Here is a 21,602-nt window from a genome sequence, read left to right on the forward strand (position 1 = left end):
CATGTTTGTCTACCTGACAGTGGAGAAACGGAGATTCAAAATAAAAAAGGAAGAATAGTTACAGGAAAAGAAGAAAGAGCAATATTTTTTTGCACATCTGAATGTGTGAATGGAAGAATGTAAATGTGCCAAATATTAAGAGTATTATAAAACAGTGGGATTTTGATTCATGTTTATTTTCTTCTACAATTAGCATGCATGACTTTTACACAGAGAACAAAAAGAACAATGTATTATCAAAGAATGTAATAATTCAATTAGGAACGTAAACTCTACTGACCTGAAATATATAGCTAACTGTGTTTTAAAGTTAAAGCCATATGGAAATATACATTTCAAATAATTTTTGCATTTCTAACATGAGAAGGAACAGCCATGTGTTCCTGCTGTGACTGTTTGTGAGTCCATGTGCAAAAGGCATAAGGGGTAGAGGTTAGGAGGTTAGGAGATATGAGGAGAGAGAAGACGACAGCTAATCTAAAAATCAGCTGCCCAATAAGAGAAAGTGGGTGTGGCCCCTCCAAGAGAGGGAGAAGGGCTAGTTTTTCCATTTCAGAATGTTGGCTCATTAATAAGAATTAGTCCTTGGCCCATATGCATTCCCAGAAGATAGAATATGCCTTTCTCCTTAAATTCATGTAGGCTACCCAGAAACTCGTGAATTCCTGTAATTTTTATTAAAATTTTCATACAAACAAGCAATCATTTTGAAACTCTAGTTCCTGGTAATGATCTCTATGGATGTTATCTAAATATGCATTTGTACTCAAAGCCAGAAGATGAAAGAAATGGAGAAGACATTTTCTTAAAGATAGATTTTTATTAAAATGCTTATTTTTTTCTTTATTCATTCACATTGGGTATTACAGCACCATTAGTAAATTGTTATTTTTATGAGTCTGTTTCACTCAGGAAATTTCTTAATTCATTACATTTTATTAGATCAGCAGTAATGAACCAAAAACAATATCATTTATTTTTATTACTACTGTAGGTTAAATCACAATGATTTATATAGCCAGATTGAAGCAATGACTGTGTAATTACTCTGTTATTGTCAACGATATATTTTTCTTAAATAAGACACTTTAACCACATGTAAAGTCAACAAATATAGAAACTTGGAGTGAAAGAAAACTAGCCACCCAGCCACCATTTTGTATATAAGGCATGATGTGGATCCATTCTGGAGGGTGGACATGGATAATATAAGGAAACAGAAAAAGCAGTGGTGTTAATGAGGTGACAGTGATGGGTCTCATTGTCAGGATTTGTGGTTTAGGATGGTAATCATTGTATCATAAATTCAAGGGGCTCATTCCCTCAGTTTAAGCCAAATGTGGCCATTCCAGATAGATAATTGTCTGCATTTTCCTTCTCTTTCTGTGTAAAAAATGATTTTCTAAGCATTTATGGCCATTTTCCTTTAATGTCTTACAGATCTGACAGTCATAGTCTGTTAGTCAATGTTCCTTCAGGGCAATCTCCTGAAGCCTTATGTCATTTCCATTACTCCTATCTTCAGTAGAAATAGAGAATCACTATTCTGACACCTATATTGTAATCTGTAAACCATGTAAAGATCTATCAATTTTTTTCCCTTTCTTAGTAAAAGTCCTCAATCCAAATACCAGATTTCAGTAAATAAGTCAAGCCAACAAGTTTTGGGGTTTTTTAGTAATGTATTAGTATTTGCTGCTATCATGAAAGAATTACCTTCAAAATATCTAGAGGAAAAACAATTGTGGGTCTACCATCCATTATCCATAACCTTGTATCCGAAAACACCAAAAGCCAAAAAATTAACTCATTTGGCAGGAAAACTTGTCATGTGGCTATTTATAGTCTTTATTCTACTCAGTGTGATTATCCAACTATTTTGTTGCAGTTATATTAATGTGCTTGATTACAGAGTATTGTCCTGGAATCCATTGTGAGTGTTCCCTAATATGTAGTGGATGCACTATATTACTTTCCAAAATTGAAAAAAAAATCTTTATTCGGAAACACATCTGGTCCAAGAGTTTTGGACAAAGGGCCGTGAATTTGGTTTGGAAAAGTGAAATGAGGTCTCGTAAGTAATTCTAATTCAATCAATACTATTCTCTTGGTTTCACTAATTTTCAAATATTTCATTATACAGTCTCCTCTACTCTACCTAATGGTTAATTCAAGAGTGTAGTGAGCAATACAAAGTCGGGTAGTTATGCTTCTTGTTACCGACATTGAGATACTGAGGATGATATTGACACTCCACATGTAGAGGATACAGCAGATGGTTTTATGGTAAGCAACCTGAATAACAAAAGATTAGAAATATCTTGTCAAACAATTTTGGAGATCCTGAGGTCAGCTTAGAAAACCAAAAGGGAAATGAATGTTTTACGTGTAGAAATTCATCTGACCACACAGCTTTCTAAAACATGAAGAAAGCATATAATCAGGTTCTTGTTGGATTATCAACTGCCATCATGGTCCCAGAATACTCTAACCTCATTCTGGTTTCTCATCTGCTTTTGGCATGGGGCAGTTTCCCCCACAGAGTTATTTATGTTCCGGACTATGAAGAGTTAAGTGATTCCCAAAGTTTGATAAGTCACTGCTCTGTCTCTTTATATAGAGGAGTTTTAATGTTTTGGAAACAGCAGCTATTCTTCAGCATAAACTAAACTGTAACGTAGCCTATGTCATTGCTACTAATTCAGAGCACTCCGAGTGAAAACAAATACAAAAAAGTTCTGGTTCTTTTTCTTTCTTTTCTTTTCATCGTCTCTTCTTCACTTCTGTTTTGCCTGAGCATCCTTAGGGGCAAACAATTTCAGTTTCTCTCTGACAGTGTGAACCGGACAGCAGAAGCTAATAAATATATGCATAGTCACTCCCAACAAACACACAAGAACTCAGACACAAAAGTATGCTCATACAGCTGTGAACCATTCACATTTTGGCAGCGATGGAGGCTCTGCTTAACAAAAAAGGAAACCACAACCTAAGTAATTTTAAAATATTTTGTCATTTCTATATACACGATGTCAGAATATAATTTGGAAGTGTGATCCATTACAAACTATCTTTATGACTATTACTGAGTGGTAGTTGCTGATAGCAACAGTGCGTTCCATCATTTGTGTCTGTCTCACACTCTGCTCCCTTTCTTTCTCCCTTCTATACGTGTGAGTAAGGGAGCACCTGGGTCTTTTAATTCTTCATTTCTTCCTTTATTTATTTTTGTGTGTCTAAGTCAGTAGTTGTCTTCAGGTCTTAATGTCATCAAAGTTAGTTTACTAAAGTAAAAAATGCGTCTGTCTAATAAATTCAAAGACACAAAGTAGCTCCACGTTTTCAGTATTTCAAAAGAAACCAGTGAAGGAGCAACGATGTTCTTAAAGAAAAGTTGCAATAATATTTAAGTGTTATTTTGGTTGTGTAACATTATTGAAAATGTTTAATTTATGAGCAATTCTTAATTCAATCAAGTACCACAAGTTAATGATCCCAGCATTACAGTTTTGTCAGCAGACTCTTGAACTTGTTAGACTAATCTGTCTGAAGTGTGGTTTCTTGTCTAATCTTTTTTTCTTACTTGGACTATAATTTACGGTCTGTCAACTCATGAATTTTGAGGGGTGATACAATTATTATTTGTTGTATTCATTAAGTTCAATAAAAAAAAAAGATTTCCTTTTTTTAAGAGAATAGACTCAAAGAGAAAAACCCACAAGAGAAGTGAAAGCCTAAGCTTTAAAATAGTCTAAAAAAGGACCCATGAACCTCGAGGAATCTTAAGGATGAGTAGAAAGTGAATCCACTACAAAGCAGGAGTTACTAAAAGAAAAAGCAACTCCCAGATGCCAACCCTCTTATTCTCCTGCTTGTACCCCTCTTTGCTTAGAGGTATCATCCTTAGTACATGAGGGAACAGGATCTTTGCTCAGGAGGATTCACCTGTGGAGATAGAGTTTGGCCAGTGCAGGTAATGGTGTTAAATCTAAATGTAACGTTTTATGGTACTTTAGGGATCTCTCATTATTTTCTACTGAAAATACCCCTTATTGAATTAACAAAAGGTTTCATGACTTAATTTGAATCTATGATTGCTGAAATAGAACCTAAAGCCTAAGGGGAATTATTAACAATTTATGAGAAATCTTTAATAGATTGAAAGGGCTAATAGATATAAAAGAAAATTTAAGTTAGAATAAGATAAGCTGATTAGTGTGAATACCAAAGAGCAAAGTTTATAAGATCTGAATTGTATTCCTTGGAAAATTTTATGTTAATAAATTCTCTAAGGTGGATAAACAGAATTTCAAAAAGAGAAATTTCGTTTCTCTCTTTTATCAATTACTTAAAGTGTTAATGGTGTATCTGATAGTTCTTCCCCCCACTGGAAAAATAAATGATGATTTCAAAACACAGAATTTTTTGTAGTTTGTGTAGAGTGACAGAAAAAAATTAAGAATTGGAAAGAAGGAAAGGCAAAGGGCAAAAAGCTTTATTCAACTGAATCAGCAGAAAGTGAGACTTTTTAAAACTTAAAATCCAGAAAGAGTTTGGTCTAATTTTTCTATTGCTTCTTAAAGTTACAGTTTTCTTTTATCCTGGCCTTAGAATGAGCTAATGGACAGGACCTCCCATTTACTTCAATTCCTTGCCCGCACAATTTGCTGCAGAATTACTTTTTCTCACCAAAATCTATCATGTGTTACTGAAAGAAATAAAAATATTGCCTTATTGGCTGTGGAGAAAGGAAGCAGCATTTTATAACCAAGACAGAGGTCAGCATTTGTGCTCAAGCTTGGTGTCACCATTCAAGTGGCTACCGATGGAATAGTTCTAACCCTGTTCAGTTGATAGCCCACCTCACAAAAGAAAACATCTTATTTCGGATTCTCCCCATATGAGGAGACAGAGGCTGCTATTAACCCATTAGAAAAGCCTCTGGCACACCTTGGTATTTAAAGAAAAATTTCAAAGTAAACATTGTTTTGTGTAGAGCCAAAAGGCTTAAAAGTGTCCAGTTCTGCGTGTCACTGTCCCTCATGTAGGAGGAGATTCCAAACCTTAAGTTCATACAAACACCTCTATATTCACGAAATGTGCTTTTGAAAAAGTTTTGTCAAAAATATAATTGAACGTTAAACCCTGATTGTTTTTTTTACAGAACTTATTTTACCTTAGTAAGAACACTTTACATGATACCTACCCTTTTAACAAAATTTTAAGTATACAATACTGTAGTTTTGACTAGGGATACAATAGTTGCACAGCAGACCTCTAGAGCATATTCATCTTGCTTAACTGAAACTATTTCTGCTACTTAGTGACTCCACATTTCCTTCCTCCTCCTCACAGTCCCTAGCAACCATTAATCCACAACTTGATTCTATTAATTTGACTACATAGGGACCTCATGTAAGTGGAATCACACAGTATTTATCTTTCTGCGGCTTACTTATTTCACTTAGCATAATGTCCTCAAGATTCATCTATGTCATTACGTATCACAGAGTTTTCTTTTTCTTTAATACTGAATAGTATTCCATTGTAGGTATATAACTCATTTTCTTTTTCCAGTCACCTGTCAATGGACATTTGTGTTGTCTCCACATCTTGGCTATTGTGAATAATGCTGCAATGAACATGAAAGTGCTAATATTCCTTTGAGACTCTGAATTCAATCCTTTTGGATAAACACCCAGATATGGGATTGCTGGATAATATAGTTGTTCTATTTTTCCAATGCAGGACTTGTACTCACGACCCTGAGATCAAGAACTGAGCTGAGATTAAGAGTTGGACGCCTAACAGACTGGGCCATCCAAGTGCCTCTGCTTGTTCTACTTCTAATTGTTCTCTGTACATTCCTCTTAAGGAAGAGTCCCACTGCCTTGAGAGTCACAAGGCCCTGAAAGATTGGGCTCAAAATTATCCTTCTAGTATCATTTATTATTTCTCACTTTTCCACATTCTACAAATCTGAATACTCTTGTCTTTTTTTTTCTGTTATTCGAATGTGTAACATTCTCTCTGGCTTCTGAAGCTTTTCAGTGCTGTTCCTAGAAAAACTACATTCTTCCCTTCCCTTAGGTAATAAGAGTTTATTACAACTTTCAAACTCAGCTTTTCTTTACAAGCCTGGGTTAGGTGCTCCCATTTTGCTGATACTTTTCCATGGGTAGCAGTAACCATCCTTTATTGTTGTCTTTTTGCATATTTTTAGTCTTCTCACAAGATTCAAACTACCATAAAGGCAAGGACCAAGTTTATTCTGTTTGCTCTCACACACTCGGCACATAGTGGATGTCTAATAAAATTTGCTCAATGAATGCATTGATGTCTGCTGCCATAGACAGTAACCAAAAAAAAAAAAAAAAAAAAAAAAAAAAAAAAACAACAACAAATAGAACTTATTTGAAATAAGCTAAATTAGTGAAAACAGTTTAAATTTTTAGGAGTTTATACTTGGTGGTGGAGGCATTATTTTTGTGTTCTTTTATTGATAATAATCATATTAATATCAGGGATAATAATAACTACTACTAACTTTGTTGAGTTTCAATTATGACTAGGTACTGTATTAAGAGCTTTATTATATTACTCTATCCAACCCTTGTAACAGCTCAACAAAATGGGTGTTAATTTCCCATTTTATAGATGAGAAAACTAAGACTCAGAAGTAACTTATGGAAAGTAACAATAGGCAATGTCAGAATTTGAATCCAGATCTACGTTCAAAGGCTGTCCTAACATCACTAAACTAAAAGGCTTATTCAGAGAGATTCAAGGAGAATCTTATACTTTTGGCATCTGCTTAGTTTCTCTTTACCCATAAAGTGTGATAGAGAGAATTACATGAGAGAAAATTAACACATATATGAGTGAATCAAAAATACTCTTTCTCTCTGACACTCTGGGCTTAGAACTATACCTAACAAACAGCCTTAAATATAGATATATCTATCTGTTAGAAGTCTTCATACTTGACCTTCTTCACTTACTCACATATTACAATATCCAGTTTCCAGATTTTCATGATCTATCATCATTTCTACTTGATGACTATCAGTACTTTGTTGCAGGGCTTTGGGATATCATCAGCTTTACCATAAATATCATTGCGGCCTCACAATAAAAATAATAACCAATAATGTGGGTCATCATTCCATATACGTTTTTGTGAGGTAGTGACTATGACCATCACTATTTTCTATTGTCCCGTTTGTATTAGTAAGGATGCTGGGGCTTAAAAATTTAAGGTGTTAATAAATGACAGAGCAGGGATACGAATCCAAGCTGTCTGATTCCAGAGGTAGCGATCTTTAGGCATCAGTTCTCGCTGGGCAAAAAGCTAAGATATAATTCCTGCTCTGTCTGCCTTCTGTCCCGTTACGCAGTTCAAATAGAGAGGAATTCTCTATTTGTTAAATATAGATATATGGTCTGTTATTTCAGAACATCTTCCTAATGGGAAGATTCGTGCAACATTTCTAAGTACTCCCAGAAACCTCTATGCATAGCCCGAGAGATTTCTTATCTGAGGGTTGAATTCTAAATAACTCTTAATTTAACTGTAATTGCATCAGGAAAGACAAATAAGGCTTTACCCTGTTCCTTTCTACATATTTTTACACAAATACTAAGTAAATAACTGCATAATTGAATACAAACCTTATGTTTCAGATTGGTGGTGTATTTCTAATATTTAAAAACACACCCTCCCCGTGAATTAATCACAAAGTTCCTCACATCTGGATTCATTGCCATGATTTGGTGGTAGCTTTTGATCTGACTGAAGAGGGTGTAGGTAATATGTGATAAATTGCTTAGCAAATTAGAAATTAGGACCTTTGACCTGTTGAATTAGGCTAGGGCACCTGTAAATTGAAGAGAGGTAGTTTTCGACATGCAAGGCAAGAAACGAAGTACTCAGTGGAAGGTATAACTTCTTCCTTACTATTATGTCTGGAAATGCAGGTTGTTTCCTTAATGGGCTTTGCTGCTTGGAGATTAGATTCGTGAGACAAAATCTCGAGCTCACTCTTGTTTGGCAGACTTCTTGATATTTACAAAAAAATTTCTGGATGCTGCCTTCTAACCAGAGTCATCATTGGTTTAGGAATTTGTCAATCATCTCAATGTCTTTAAGGTTTGGAACTTGCCAGAAAAATGCTGTAGAGAAAATGTAAAATCCTGTCAGCCCGCAAATATTATTTGGGTCTGACCAAGTATGAAAAAAAATCATTAAAAAATATTCTGAGGCACCTTAAGACTGCTTGACCATAATCATGAATACCAAGGTTTGGGACTATCTTATAGACTCTTGCTTTGAAATCACTTTTATTACTAAAAATGGAAAACAGTGTTTATGTGAGAACCTGAAAGGAGAAATCGTGGCTTCAAAAATATATTAACAAACATCTTCATCAATAACAAAGTGCAAGTTGAGGGCAGCTCACAATATAGAGTTTCATAAAATCCCGCAAAAGAAATGAAATTTCCAGATATTTTGTAGATACTGGTGTTCAATGGAGAAAGGAGATGTTCTGGTATAAGTCAGGGGCTTGTGGAGCAAGTTCTCAGCTAATTTGGGGCCATCTCTGGTCTCTAGTAACCATTCTTCTCAGAGAATGTCAATGACGGGACTATGCATAAATGTTCCGTGGAGATCTGGAAACTAAATAGCAACATCTGGGTCCTAGTTTCTTAAGGTAGGATGATCAGCAGTCCTTGGAAAAAGACAGCTTTACATACCACCTTTGATTCTGCAGTCTCGAATTGCTCATCTGTAAAGCACTTTTGTTGACTGAAGGATCTGTGAGTCAGGATGAACAAAGACATATTCACGTTATAGCAGATATGTGGACACACACTTCAGTCTAAGTGTCAAAGCTCTGCAGATATTTTTATAAAAAGGAATCGCACTTGCCAAGAGTGACACTTGAAAACTAGCTTCACTTAGCATGTCTGAGTCTCATGAAGATTACACAGCAGCCAAAACACTGTCTATTGAACGCATTAGAGGAAATAAATAAGCACCTTATCATTCTGTGATTTCACCTTGATTTTCTTCTGATTGACAGAATAAATGTTAAATAACATGGGGTGTTGGTTGGGCGTATGTACCAGCCAATAATTAACCTACAGTTTATTTAGAAAGGGATTTGTTAAAATACGCCCCTATCAATCTAATTACTAATAATTGTTTTAATAGTTTCTGTCTATATAATAGAGGTGGCAGTTACTTGGACGTAACTAAATTTTCCAGCTTTCCGAGTTATGTCTTTCTTTCATTTATAATACAAATTCTTTTTAAAAAAAGATTTATTTTTATTCGAGAGAGAGTGTAGGATTGCATGCGCAAGCAGGAGACGAGGCGGGGGGGGGAGAAAGAGAGAGAGAGAGAGAGAGAGAGAGAACTCAAGTAGACTCCATACTGAGGGCAGAGCCCGACAAGGGGCTCCATCTCACAACCCGGAGATCATGACCTGAGCCGAAATCAAGAGTTGGACGCTGAACCACCTGAGCCACCTAAGGGCCCCATAATACAAATTCTTAAGTTCTCATCCTATACATACAGAAAACCTGGCCATTACTTCCCATTAATAATTTCGAAAAGCAGGGATTGTCTGAGTCTTAGTTTTCCAGTTACCTCTTGCCCTGATTTCTCATTTCCATATATTCTTGACGTTGCTTGGATCTCACCTCCTGCAGCTGTGCTTCGGCTTCAATCTTCCCCCCATTTAGTGCTCACCCAAAGGATATCGCAGACTCTGCAATTTCCTTCAATGGTTAGAAAAATGATACTGTACAAGGGTGAGAGGTTTCCTCAATGTCTGGATATATTGGAGGGGGTTACCTCAGAGTACAATACCAGAAATGACTGGACACAGAATTCTAGACACTCTTGTTCTTAAAAATTCCTCAGATTTTCCTGCAGAGTTAACTGCTTTCTCTCTGTAGACAACCCTAGGCACCTACACTGCCCCTGCAGCTAGCTTGGTCATCTGTCCTTTTAAACAACCCTGCCAAACATATACTAGTCAGTTGACAAAACAAGCAAGATGTAAGAAGAGATAAGGAAACACATTTTTTCTCTGCTCCTGTCCACCCACCCCTCACCCCCAATGCTCACTCAAGCCCTATGTGCTTGTTCTTGCCTCTTCCCCGAGTAAAATCTGGTAAAGATCTGGAGACTTTTGGTTCCTTTCCTGTCATAAACATCTTTAAATCACACACACTCACACACACACAGAGTCAGACTTAGTTCAGAAATTAGAATGTTCTGTGCTCTTAACAGTCAATACTTTGAAACTTTATTTTAAATGAAAGTTTCTCCCTCAGGCCCAGTTTGGGGTCTGCTGAGGGCCGAACACCTGAAACATCCCCTCTGTTTGGCTCCACACCTCGTTGCCCTCCTCTTCCTCTTCCCCAGTGAAGAGCTCTGACCCTTTCAGTGCTGCAAGTGGAGAGAGAGAGAGGAGAGGTGAAGACCAGGGGAATTAGCCTTGACTGGAACCCAGATAACTTGGCACTAGTTTCATCTAGGACAGCAGATATTTTAAATGTGAGTCATTTATTTTCTTTTGCGCTGTATTCACGAGTTCTTTGGAGGATCCTTCAGTTTTGGAGACTTCTGACCTATATCGTTCTTTTAATTCAGGGGAAGAATTCATCTAGCTTAGTATTTCCCTATGGGTCCCTAATTTCCTATAGTCCCTGAGACTCATGGATTCTCTCTCATGAAGTGCTACTCTTGGGAAAAGTGCATTTAAGTTGATCTTAAGATCATCTTAAGACAGCTGTCGTCTTGATGCTCACTTGCACCACTAGGAAACACTCAACCATCCATGTATTTCAGATGTTCCCTACAGAACTGCTTCTCCTTGCTACGATCAGAAGCCAGCCAGCCACAAATAATCACCTTAAGGAAAGTTTTTCAGAGACAGTCCTGAAACATTTGTTAAGCTCTTTGAAGAATGATCTTGAGACCTTCCTCACATAGCTTGGGGTAAAGGAGAAGTCCCCTCTTACTCACCATGTACAAGAGGTAGAAAGATTGCATAATAACTCTCTTCAAAGAAGCACCCCCCACCTTCAATTTCCAGTCTCATTCTTCCATCAGGTCCAGCATTCTCTGAATACTGGAGGTGGGGGTTCAGCTAAGCATGGCAGTGTTTGCTCACAACCACCTCCTCTGGAAGCCCTGCCTAAGAATGTAGCTTCTCTCTCTCTCTTTTTTTTAAAGATTTTATTTATTTATTCATGAGAGAGAGAGAGAGAGAGAGGCGGAGACACAGGCAGAGGGAGAAGCAGGCTCCATGCAGGGAGCCCGATGTGGGACTCAATCCCAGATCCCGGGATCATTCCCTGAGCCAAAGGCCCATGCTCAACCGCTGAGCCACCCAGGGTCCTGGAATGTAGCTTCTCATCTTGAAATGTTGCATTTACATCTTGTTACATGAAAAACAAAATCTAGTTTTCTAAGAAGGTGCTATAGTCATATTTTGAAATAGTGAAAGGGACTATAAGGGAAAGGAGAAAAGCTGAGTGGGGAAAAATTAGAGAGGAAGACAAACCATGAGAGACTCCTAACTCTGGGAAACAAACAAAAGGCTGCAGAAGAGGAAGTGAGTGGGGGGATGGGGTAACTGGGTGATGAGCACTAAGGAGGGCACTTGATGGGATGAGCACTGGGTGTCATACTATACATTGGCAAATTTAATTTAAATAGAATATATGTTTCCAAAAGAAAAAGAAAAGCTCTCTGACTGTAATAAAGGGCGATTCTGCATTGCCTTCTGAAGACACTGCATCATACTATGTGCTGCCTTGAATTAAAGTGTAAGTAAAACCAACTAAAATTTCATGGTATCTCCAGAGGCCTCTGATGTACATAGAGAAAAAAAAAGCTTAAGTATAAATATTTTCTGAACTACTTTGGTTTTACTGTTCAGTAAAAAAAAAGAAATATCTGTTGGAGGGGCAGAGTGTGGAGGGATTGAAAGTTTTTTTTTTTCCCTACATTTAAAAAAAAAATTCAGACACAAAGATGGCTATTAGAAATAAAAATTAGGTGCAAAATCTATAAACTTGGAATCGCAATAATATTATCCTCTTAAGATATTTGTTAGGATGTAAATAGTATCTCATTAAGTAGTGAGTACCTATTAAGTGCTAGGAATTATTATCATTATCATTATTAAAGTGAATGCCATTATTGCTGCTCTTCACATCTGTCTCCAAGAATCCAGAACAGTGTTCAAAGTGTGATAGGATATGACAGTTGTTGAATAAATGAATGAATGACTTTGCAGAGTAGGATTGCTGTCCCAAGTGTTCAAACAACTATTCTAGAGGGCATATTTTTTATTCAAATATTTCTAGATTGTGCTTTTTGGAGGTAAGAATTATCTTTCTTCTTCATTGCTGTAGTTTCCATGCCTGACATATGGTGTTCTATGCACTAATGCTCAATATATAAACATTTTGAATAAATAAGACACATTTTTAGACATTTCATATTTAAAATCAGATTTGGACTTTTGCAGAAAAGAGTAAGTTAACACTAGAATCATGGTTATTGGAAATTTTTTCAGCTCTCGCTACTATTTTTAAAAATTGTGAAATGATCAAACCTACCAAAATATTAAAATTTTATGAAACTAAAATTAACTATATATACAAATGAAGCTCCTTATGGCTGCCTCCTCAAATTCATGCTCTTCTATTTCCAGAGGAAAATCATTGTTTTAAGTTAGTTGTTTATTATGCATAAATTAATAAACAATATACAGTGTCTTTTATGGTTTTAAGAATTATACAGTTGCAATCATTGTGTATGCGTATGTTTCTGCAACTTGTTTTTTTTCAACATTACATTTTTGAGCTTTAATTAAAATGATGCATGAGGTATTCCATGTCAACTGCAGTGTAATATTCCATTCAATAAATACAAGGCAGAAAATTTTTTATTTGTTTTCCTTTTGATGTATATTTGAACTATTAACAAATTTGGCTTTTATTGCCAATTCTGCAACAAGCATGCATTAAATGTTCCCATATATACTCCAGCTTCTCTATGGTATAGGCTGAGAGATGAAAACACTGAATCAGCAACCCCAGTGGATAGCTTCCAAAGGTCTCTACACCAGTTGACTCTATATTTTGAAAAGCAGTAAATAAATTAGGTCTTTTGCCCCCAAATCCTCTTCAATAGATTATATTGTTGAATTTTAAAATTTTCACCTGAGATGAATGTGTTTTGTTGTAAGTATTGTGATTTTGTTATATTATTGTCTTGTGAGTTTATGTGCATTACCCCATTAACTAATGAGATTAATCAACAATCCAATGATCTGATTTTTAATAGGATAATTCAGTATTTTTATAAGATTTTCGACATATCTATCATATAACTGTGTTTACTATCCCTTTGATTTCGTTCCTTTTTTATGTCTTTTGTTGAATTAACAGATTTTCATAATCCTCTCTTTTTTATTCACTTTGGAAGTGAATTTATTCACATTTAGAAGTCCTACATGACATTCCATTTATTTTTTCTTAAATTCTAACGTACATCTCAACTTTAACCTTTCTCAAGAAAGAAAAAAAGTGACTTAGTATATCTATTCTTCTTCTGGATACAACACAGAACTCAACAGACTTTATTAACTGAATACTCAACAGCCTAATCTTGGTCTAATATTTCAAAAGTGAATTTTCTCTCTCAAACTTATGCAATGTTAAGTTTACCAATATTTTATGAATCTCTATTTACTGAGATAAACTGTAAAGTTATATGGCATGAGGCATGGTTACAGGCAAAGATGAAAAACTAAGAACAGTAATGCCATCCTCTCCAGCTGGTATCAGCTATTTTACCTCAGCACATAGAAGCGATTGCTCCTTCATCTCCTGTCATCTGTTGTAGCTGGTGACACACATGTTATAGTCTAATCATTATTGCTACTTGGATTATCGCTTTTTTCTTCTCGATGGTTTTTAAGGTTTTCCCCCGATCATCATTCTGCAGATTAACTACATACAACATTTCTAAATGTAAAGTCATGTTATTCAGCTGGCTTGGTATTCACGGTATATTCCCAATGTAACTTTTTTTTCATTGCTGGAAAATTATTATAAATACAGCTTCAAAAATGCAACTGTATTGTTTCTTGCAGTCTCATGTAGAATTCCATTGGCATTATTAGGTATCAGTAGGAGCTTTTCAGTTTCTGTTTTGTATTTCAACTGCTCTTTCTATCTCATACTCTCAGGCTAGGTTCTGCATAAATATCTTAGGAGAATATTTTATTTCACTAATTTTCTTTTCACCTGTGTCGGGTCACAGTATATACCTGCTAGTGATTGCCCTACCCCCACCCCCCACCCCATGACTATAATTCTTATTTTCAAGACTTTGAATTGGTTCATTTTCTCACCAGGTACTACACCATGTCTGCCTTTTTTGTTACTTAATTTCTTGCTCTTTTAAAAATGAAACTTGTTTCCTTCATCTCTCAGGGCAAATTAATCATATTTACATTAAAGTATTTTTCAGCTCCATAAATATATTATCTTTTCCAGCAATGCTTTCCCAACATTAATGTATATGTGAGTTGTCTGATAGTTGTGTTAAAATGTGGATTTTTGATTTAGCAGGTCTCAGGTGAGGCCTGAGACTCTTGCATTTTTGGAAAGCTCCCAGGTGATGTTGATGTTACTGGTGTAAGGGTCAAAGTCCCAGAGCTTATGATCTACTGTTTGCTATCTTTTATTGTCTTTTTAACTTAAGATGCCTTCCTGGTTTGGGGACATTTGTCTCTAGTCTCCCCCCCCCTCGCCCCCCACTAATAGTGGAAACTATTTAGTTAATTTTGATCACTTGTTTTCTCCCTCAAGCAACAAGTTGCCTGCCTCCCTTTCTAGTGGGTTTATGGGTTTATGACTCAACCCCTACACAGCTCCCGGGGCTCCTGGCCCAGAACCAAATCTTTTAATGGTGACTCATCCTTCTGCCATGTGGAAATATCGAGGATATGTCAGACATGTTCAAGGAGGCCATGCACAATTTGGCTCATTCCCTGTCTTGAGGCCACATCCTTGTTTGACCTCTCCCCAACTGGTTAGTAGCAACAGTTCTTTTTTTCACTCCCAGCCTTATTTCATGAGTAGAGAATTGGAGCTCCTACCTAAGCCCCTGGTTTCAAGCAGTTTGACCAAGTCCCATTTTCTGTCCCACTGCCTTACACAGAACACTTTGAATCTGCTTTATTCCCAAGTAGCTAAACTCATGGGTTCAGTAGGCTTCTGTCTTCAATTCCCCTCACCAATTTGAATTTCTGTTCCATTGTCTCCACAGAAATGTTTGTCTTCTTTTTAAACACAGATTTTTACCTATTATTGTTACGTATCTAAGCAGAGATGATGGATCAAAATGTGAAGATACTCAGATATCTCAACCCGATATCATTTCTGCATTTTTTAGCTGGCTCAGAGTATCTTTGGAATGAAATTCAAGCATAGACCTTTTTTAAAAAAGTAATCATTGTTGGTAATAATAAGTTAGTACCATCCTTTTAATATATCACTTTACCGAATTCAGTATAAAAGTTTTGTTTTAGAAAGAGCATTTTTCAAAATGAAGTACAATACCTGTGTGTGAAAAATGCTCCAGAAGTCATTTTAAAAGTGTTCTGAAGAGATATCACATATAAAAATGTGACTTCTCCAATAACTTAAACAAAAATAAGGTGTGCTTGTGTGTGCATATATATGTATATATATACACAAATATATATATGTATATATATACATATATTTGATTGGTAACACTTAAATTTATATCTGCTAAGGCCACAACTGAACACTAATTCACATATTTAGTGTCTGCCTATGTGTCTACAATGAGTCTGGATAATTCAGTCTGCAAATCCCTCCGTGGTATTAAATTCATAATGTTGAAAGGGACCCTTATCTGGTACAACTGCTTTCTTACAGGGCTGTCTAATAAACAACTTCAGAAAAATAATTTAGCTGAAGCTTTCTTTCAGAAATATCAAAACAGGCTCCTGTAAGTTACTTTTGTAACATATCCCAGGGACTTTTATGGCTAATGGCAGCGGAGCCAAGTGGAATATTCTAACAGCAGGGGCGAAGGATCCCAGCCCAACCCTAATTCTGCCCCTAATAAAGGAGGTTGTAAAGGCAACTCCTTCTGTTTCTTTATGCCTCAGTTTCCCCCTACAGAAAACACAGAGACTTTCGCTTGCTCCAGCAGATCATCATGAGGCTGAAATGAGGTGCCTGGCATAAATAACTTGTTTAGAAAGTTAAATAAGAAATATGGTAAATAGAAAGACAGTGAAATCAGATTAGCTATTTATACTGCCACACGTTTGAGACCATGGCTACCTCACTGCTGTTCAGAAGACACAGTAAAGGACTGAGTTCCTTTGGTGGTAAAATCTAGTTGTATGGCCGGATGGCACAAACAAAATACACTTCCTTTAATGCGATGTGGCTTTCTGGGAGGCCTGGGCTAAACAATCTCTTACCCTGCTCCCTCCTCCTGCCATTCTTCTTTTTCTTTTACAACATCCTTCTTACCTTTTGGTGAGTGGGTCATAAGCTCAGAAGGAAGTGGGAAGCTAACACGTGTTTCAGCAATTAGCAGCCTCAAAACTCAAGCTGTTTTTGGCAATATTGTAAAAAGATGATTTCAGCACCTTTCATCCCCAGCTTGTTTGATAATTCACATTCCCATGTCCTTGGACTTGGAAAGCTCTCCAGTGCTAGAGGCACATTCTGAAGTTGGTGAGGAAAGTGTAAGCAGCTTGAAGATGCTAAATAGGGACATTTGCTACATCTGAACTAGATACACTGAGTCAGTGGGGTTTTGTGTGCGGCCTGTTCTCTCTATTTTTAAATGTGATTGTACTCAGAGCTATTCTGAACATTTTAGTTAACTCCCTGCCATCCACCTACCTATCTTATTATTAGCTACTCTTTCCAGAAATATTTTTAAAGAAGTTAAAAAAGAGATGAAACAAAATGTCTTCCAAACTGCTTCTACTTCTGGCTTCAGAGGAGCGAGCAGACTCTTAGCAGCTTTTGTATCTCATGTCTTGGAGGCAGGGACAACGGAAAGCCAAAAAGAGTCTAGGGAATTTGGTCTGGCATGGAAAGTTCTTTATATTTTAAGTCACTGAACAGACTCAGACAAAGGTGACAAGTTTCTTTCGGGAAGAATGAATGTTGTCCTTCCCCAGTGAAAATCTGAACGACATTATCATAAGCATCTACTACTAACCATAATTACAAAAAGGGTTAATTGAAATTGGGAGTCCTCCACTCCATCAATTCACAAACAAATGTTCCTTGACCAAGTCAAGTGTAAGTCTTGTTTGTCTCCAAACTGGGTCTAGATAAAGAGTCAATAAAATAACCAAAAGCCTCGAAGGGGGGGTCTATGGGAAACCAGTATGAACATAATGCCAGGAATTTATATCCTTGATTTGGGCTACTCAGATTCTCTTTCTTCATTTCTTCTCTTTGGCTGCTGCTTCTGAGAACTGGTGTAAAGATTTCTAATTCTAAAATTACTTTGCCAAAAGATGCTAAAGAAAATTTAAAAAATAGGAGTCTTTGGTCCGTAATCTATTTTTGTACATGCTTAACATATCATATCTGAGTAAGAATAGGATATACATTTGGTTGGAGGGTGGAAAAAACCTCTAAATCAAGAGATTAAGGTTGTGGTCCTAACTCTGGTCATTCACAGTAATACAAGAAATGAGACTGTCAGTGGAGGATACATGTCAAAATAGCTTTACAACTGCATATTGCTGATAGACTACTAGATCCCACTGCTAGACCCTCTGAATCCGAGTCCTGCAGAATGGAGCTCAGTCAACATTTCGAAAAGTTTCCATAGGGGATTCTGATGTGTGCCCCTCACTGACAGACACCAGACCAGCTGATCTTCACATTTCCTAGGTACTTTGAGTCTCTAGGTATGGGGACTCTAGCAAGTTGTTCCAAAGAACCAAACAAGAGCAAATACAATGTTTAAGATATGTAATATATTTGAAAATAAGCTGATGAAAAGACCAGTACCTCTGAGCGGTACTTACAACGTGTTTTTAAGCAGATGAAGACTTCTGACAAAGAGCAGCTAAGTTCACAATTGAACAATAGTCTCAACTACAAGGGTATTAAATACATAGTCAAGAAAGTTTTTTCCCCTATTCTCTCTCCATGCCAAACTAGTTTAATCTGAGAATCCTTCAGAGTCCATTTAGGAGCAGTCTTACCTCTCAAAAAATTCCTCAAATCGTCTTAGTTTCTCTCCTCTATTAGTGCAGAAAGTAATTATTGTTGCATCCACTTGTATCACACTCCTCCTTACTATAATCAACCTCTAGCTTTCTGTCCTCCCAAAATAGCAAGTTCATTCCTGCTTCAGAATCTAGATGGTTTTTCCAAAGGGTAGATCCTTCCCCACCTTCCCCACCTTCCCCACCCCCTCACTCCTCCATTCTCATGTCTGCCTGCCTTTAGCCTCCTCAGAAAAGTCTTTCTTAACTCCCCATGCTTTTTATTTATTTTTTAAGATTTATTTATTTATTTATTCATGATAGAGAGAGAGAGAGAGAGAGAGGCAGAGACACAGGAGGAAAGAGAAGCAGGCTCCATGCCGGGACCCCGACGTAGGACTCGATCCTGGGACTCCAGGATCATGCCCTGGGCCAAAGGCAGGCGCTAAACCGCTGAGCCACCCAGAGATCCCCTGCTTTTCATTTTTTAAAAAAGATTTTATTTATTTGAAAAAGAGAGAGAGAGAACACAAGCAAGGGGAGTGGTAGGCAGAGGCAGAGGGAGAAGCAGGTTCCCTGAGGGGCAGGGAGCCTGATGTGGGGGTTCCATCCCAGGGCCCTGGATCATGACCATGACTGGAGCTGAAGGCAGACACTTAACCAGCTGAGCCACCCAGGGGCCCCTGAACTTCCTGTTCTAAAGTGATTCTTACACCCCACTTACTCTGTGTCACATTACCCTGCTTTATTAGGCCTTCCTAACACTTACTACTACCTAAAACAATCTAGTGTATTCCTTTGTTTGCTTACCTACTATTTGTTTCAGAAAACTTGCATGCAGTTTCCTTAGTGCCATGACATTTTTTATTTTGTTTCAGACCTGTTCAGCACAGAGTGGGTGCACAATAAATGTTTATTGGATTAATTATCAAAACTCTGCTGTTTTTTTCCCCACATGGTTATTGTCAAATAATAGGCATCTTCAAGAGCATGAAGTGGCCACTATACAGAGTAATTTTAACATTTTCATGCTTTACCTCTTTAGAGCTTATGTGCTAGATAAACATCATTGAGAATATAAACTTAAGCAATAACAGAAACAGGCATAACCTAAGAGAGATATAATACATAATACAGTGTTATAATAAGAAAAATATAAAAGATCACTATTTGCAATACATGTGCTTGTATGCCTGCTCCTAGTTCATTACTCCTTCACTTCATCATTTTATAAAGAGCTTCTTGCTGTCTCAGAAGCAACCCAAGAGTAGAAGTATTATTTGGATTTCTTTTGGTTGTAAGGGACTGAAAACCAAAGAAAGTTCACCTAGGCAGTAGAGGGACCTATTGGCTCATGCATTTAAAGCGGTAGAAGGAAGTCAGCACAATGGGACAACTGAAACTGGGAACTTGCTGATCCCAACACATGTCCTATGACTTTCTTCTGTGCTTCTTTTACCCCTACAGTAGACTGACTTGTTTCAAATGACAGGACATATTCAGTAGCTCGAAAGCCACATGGTTTCACTGCTGGAGAAGAACTTAGTCTCCTTCTCTGACTTCTATTTGGAGAAAACAAAAATGAAAAACCAGAAAACAAATCTTCAAGAAGCTATGATAACCCAGAATTCATCAGAGTTCTACCCTTGAAGAAGCAATTCTACCTTCAAGTGGTACAGTGACATAATGGTCAGCCTGTGTCTGGGGCCTCTACCTTTTCCAATCAATCATAGCTGGATAAGAAGGTATCTCTAGAGTGATCAGCAAAATTTATAGGAAAATAGCTACACTAATTCAAATTATATGATTGGAAAAGATGGGTTGAGGAAAAGGTGACTTCTCATATGGGAGTTTTATTCTAAGGGGAGGAAACAATAAATACTTACTAGATTTTCATATTTTTCTTCTTTAGAAGGCACCTTAGTGCCTTAAACTAGGGTGACCATAGGCCTAATTCTGGTTTTTGCCTATTATTCTGAAGTAATTGTTGACATGCCCCTACTCTGCTCAGAATTGTCTTGATTTGAACACTAAGATGTATGATCACCTTACCTAGAAACTACTGCCAATCAGGTTCCAGGTATATATATAATTAACTAGTATCTGCCCAGAAGTTTTCCAAATTTTAAAGGGATTCAAAGCAAGTATCTGTTTTATTAGGGAACTTACAATCTGATGGGTCACAGTTTTTTCATCAGAAAACAAAGAGACCAGAAAGCAATATAATGACATAAAGTGTTGAAGGAATAGAACTAGGGAAGTATTCTATTCTATCAACTCAGAGAAGAAAAAAAACAAAACAAAGCTAAGAACCCAGGATTCTATATATACAGTTAAATATCCTTCAGAAATGAAGGTGCAATAAAAACATTCTCATACAAAGGAAAATTAAGATAATTCATCACCAGCATATTCCTCCAATGGAAATACCATAGAAGTTCTTCAAGCCATGGGAAAGAAAAATAGTAGAAAGAAACTTAGATCAGCAGAAATGAAAATCAACAAAAGTGATAAATATCTGAGTAAATATAATTGTTCTCTTAAGTCTTCATATTTAATGTTTGAAACTAAAAATTATAACACTGCTGAAGCATGCGCCGTAAATATGTAAGACAGCATAAAAAGGGAGAGTACAGCAACTTACATTTTGATAAGGTTTCTACATGCCACTTGATGTGATAAAAATTCTGACTCCAGGTAGATTGTAAAATATTAAGTGGATATATTATAGTACTTGGATCATGCCCTAGAATATCTGTAAATATATATGGTGAAAGCCACAATAAGTAAGTTAAATAAGTAAAATTAAAATGGAATACCGAAAATGTTCAAGTAACAGAAAAGAGAAGAAAGGAGAAAGATAGGGATAGGAATTATATAGAAAACAAATTACTACATAACAGACCTAATGTAACAATAATGATGCTACATAATGGTCTAAATACAAGCCAGAGAGAGAGATTGTCAGGATAGATTTAAAGATATGGCCTAACTACCCACTGGCTACAAGAAACTTGCTTCAAATGTTAATAGTAAAGGTAAATGAAAAATGAAACCATGGAAGAAACGATATCATGAAAACACTAATCAAAATGAAATTTAAGAGGCCATATTAAAATCAGACAAAGTAGACTTCAAAGCAAAGAATGACCAAGGATAAAAAAAGAAGTGCATCGTAATGATAAAAGGTGAGATTCTGCTAAGACATTGTGACCTTAACCATGTAACAGCAGAGCTTCAAAATACGTGAAGCAAAAACTAACAAACTGGAAGGAGAAATAG

This window comes from Canis aureus, chromosome 34, assembly GCF_053574225.1.
Source record: "Canis aureus isolate CA01 chromosome 34, VMU_Caureus_v.1.0, whole genome shotgun sequence".
Lineage (NCBI taxonomy): Eukaryota > Metazoa > Chordata > Mammalia > Carnivora > Canidae > Canis > Canis aureus.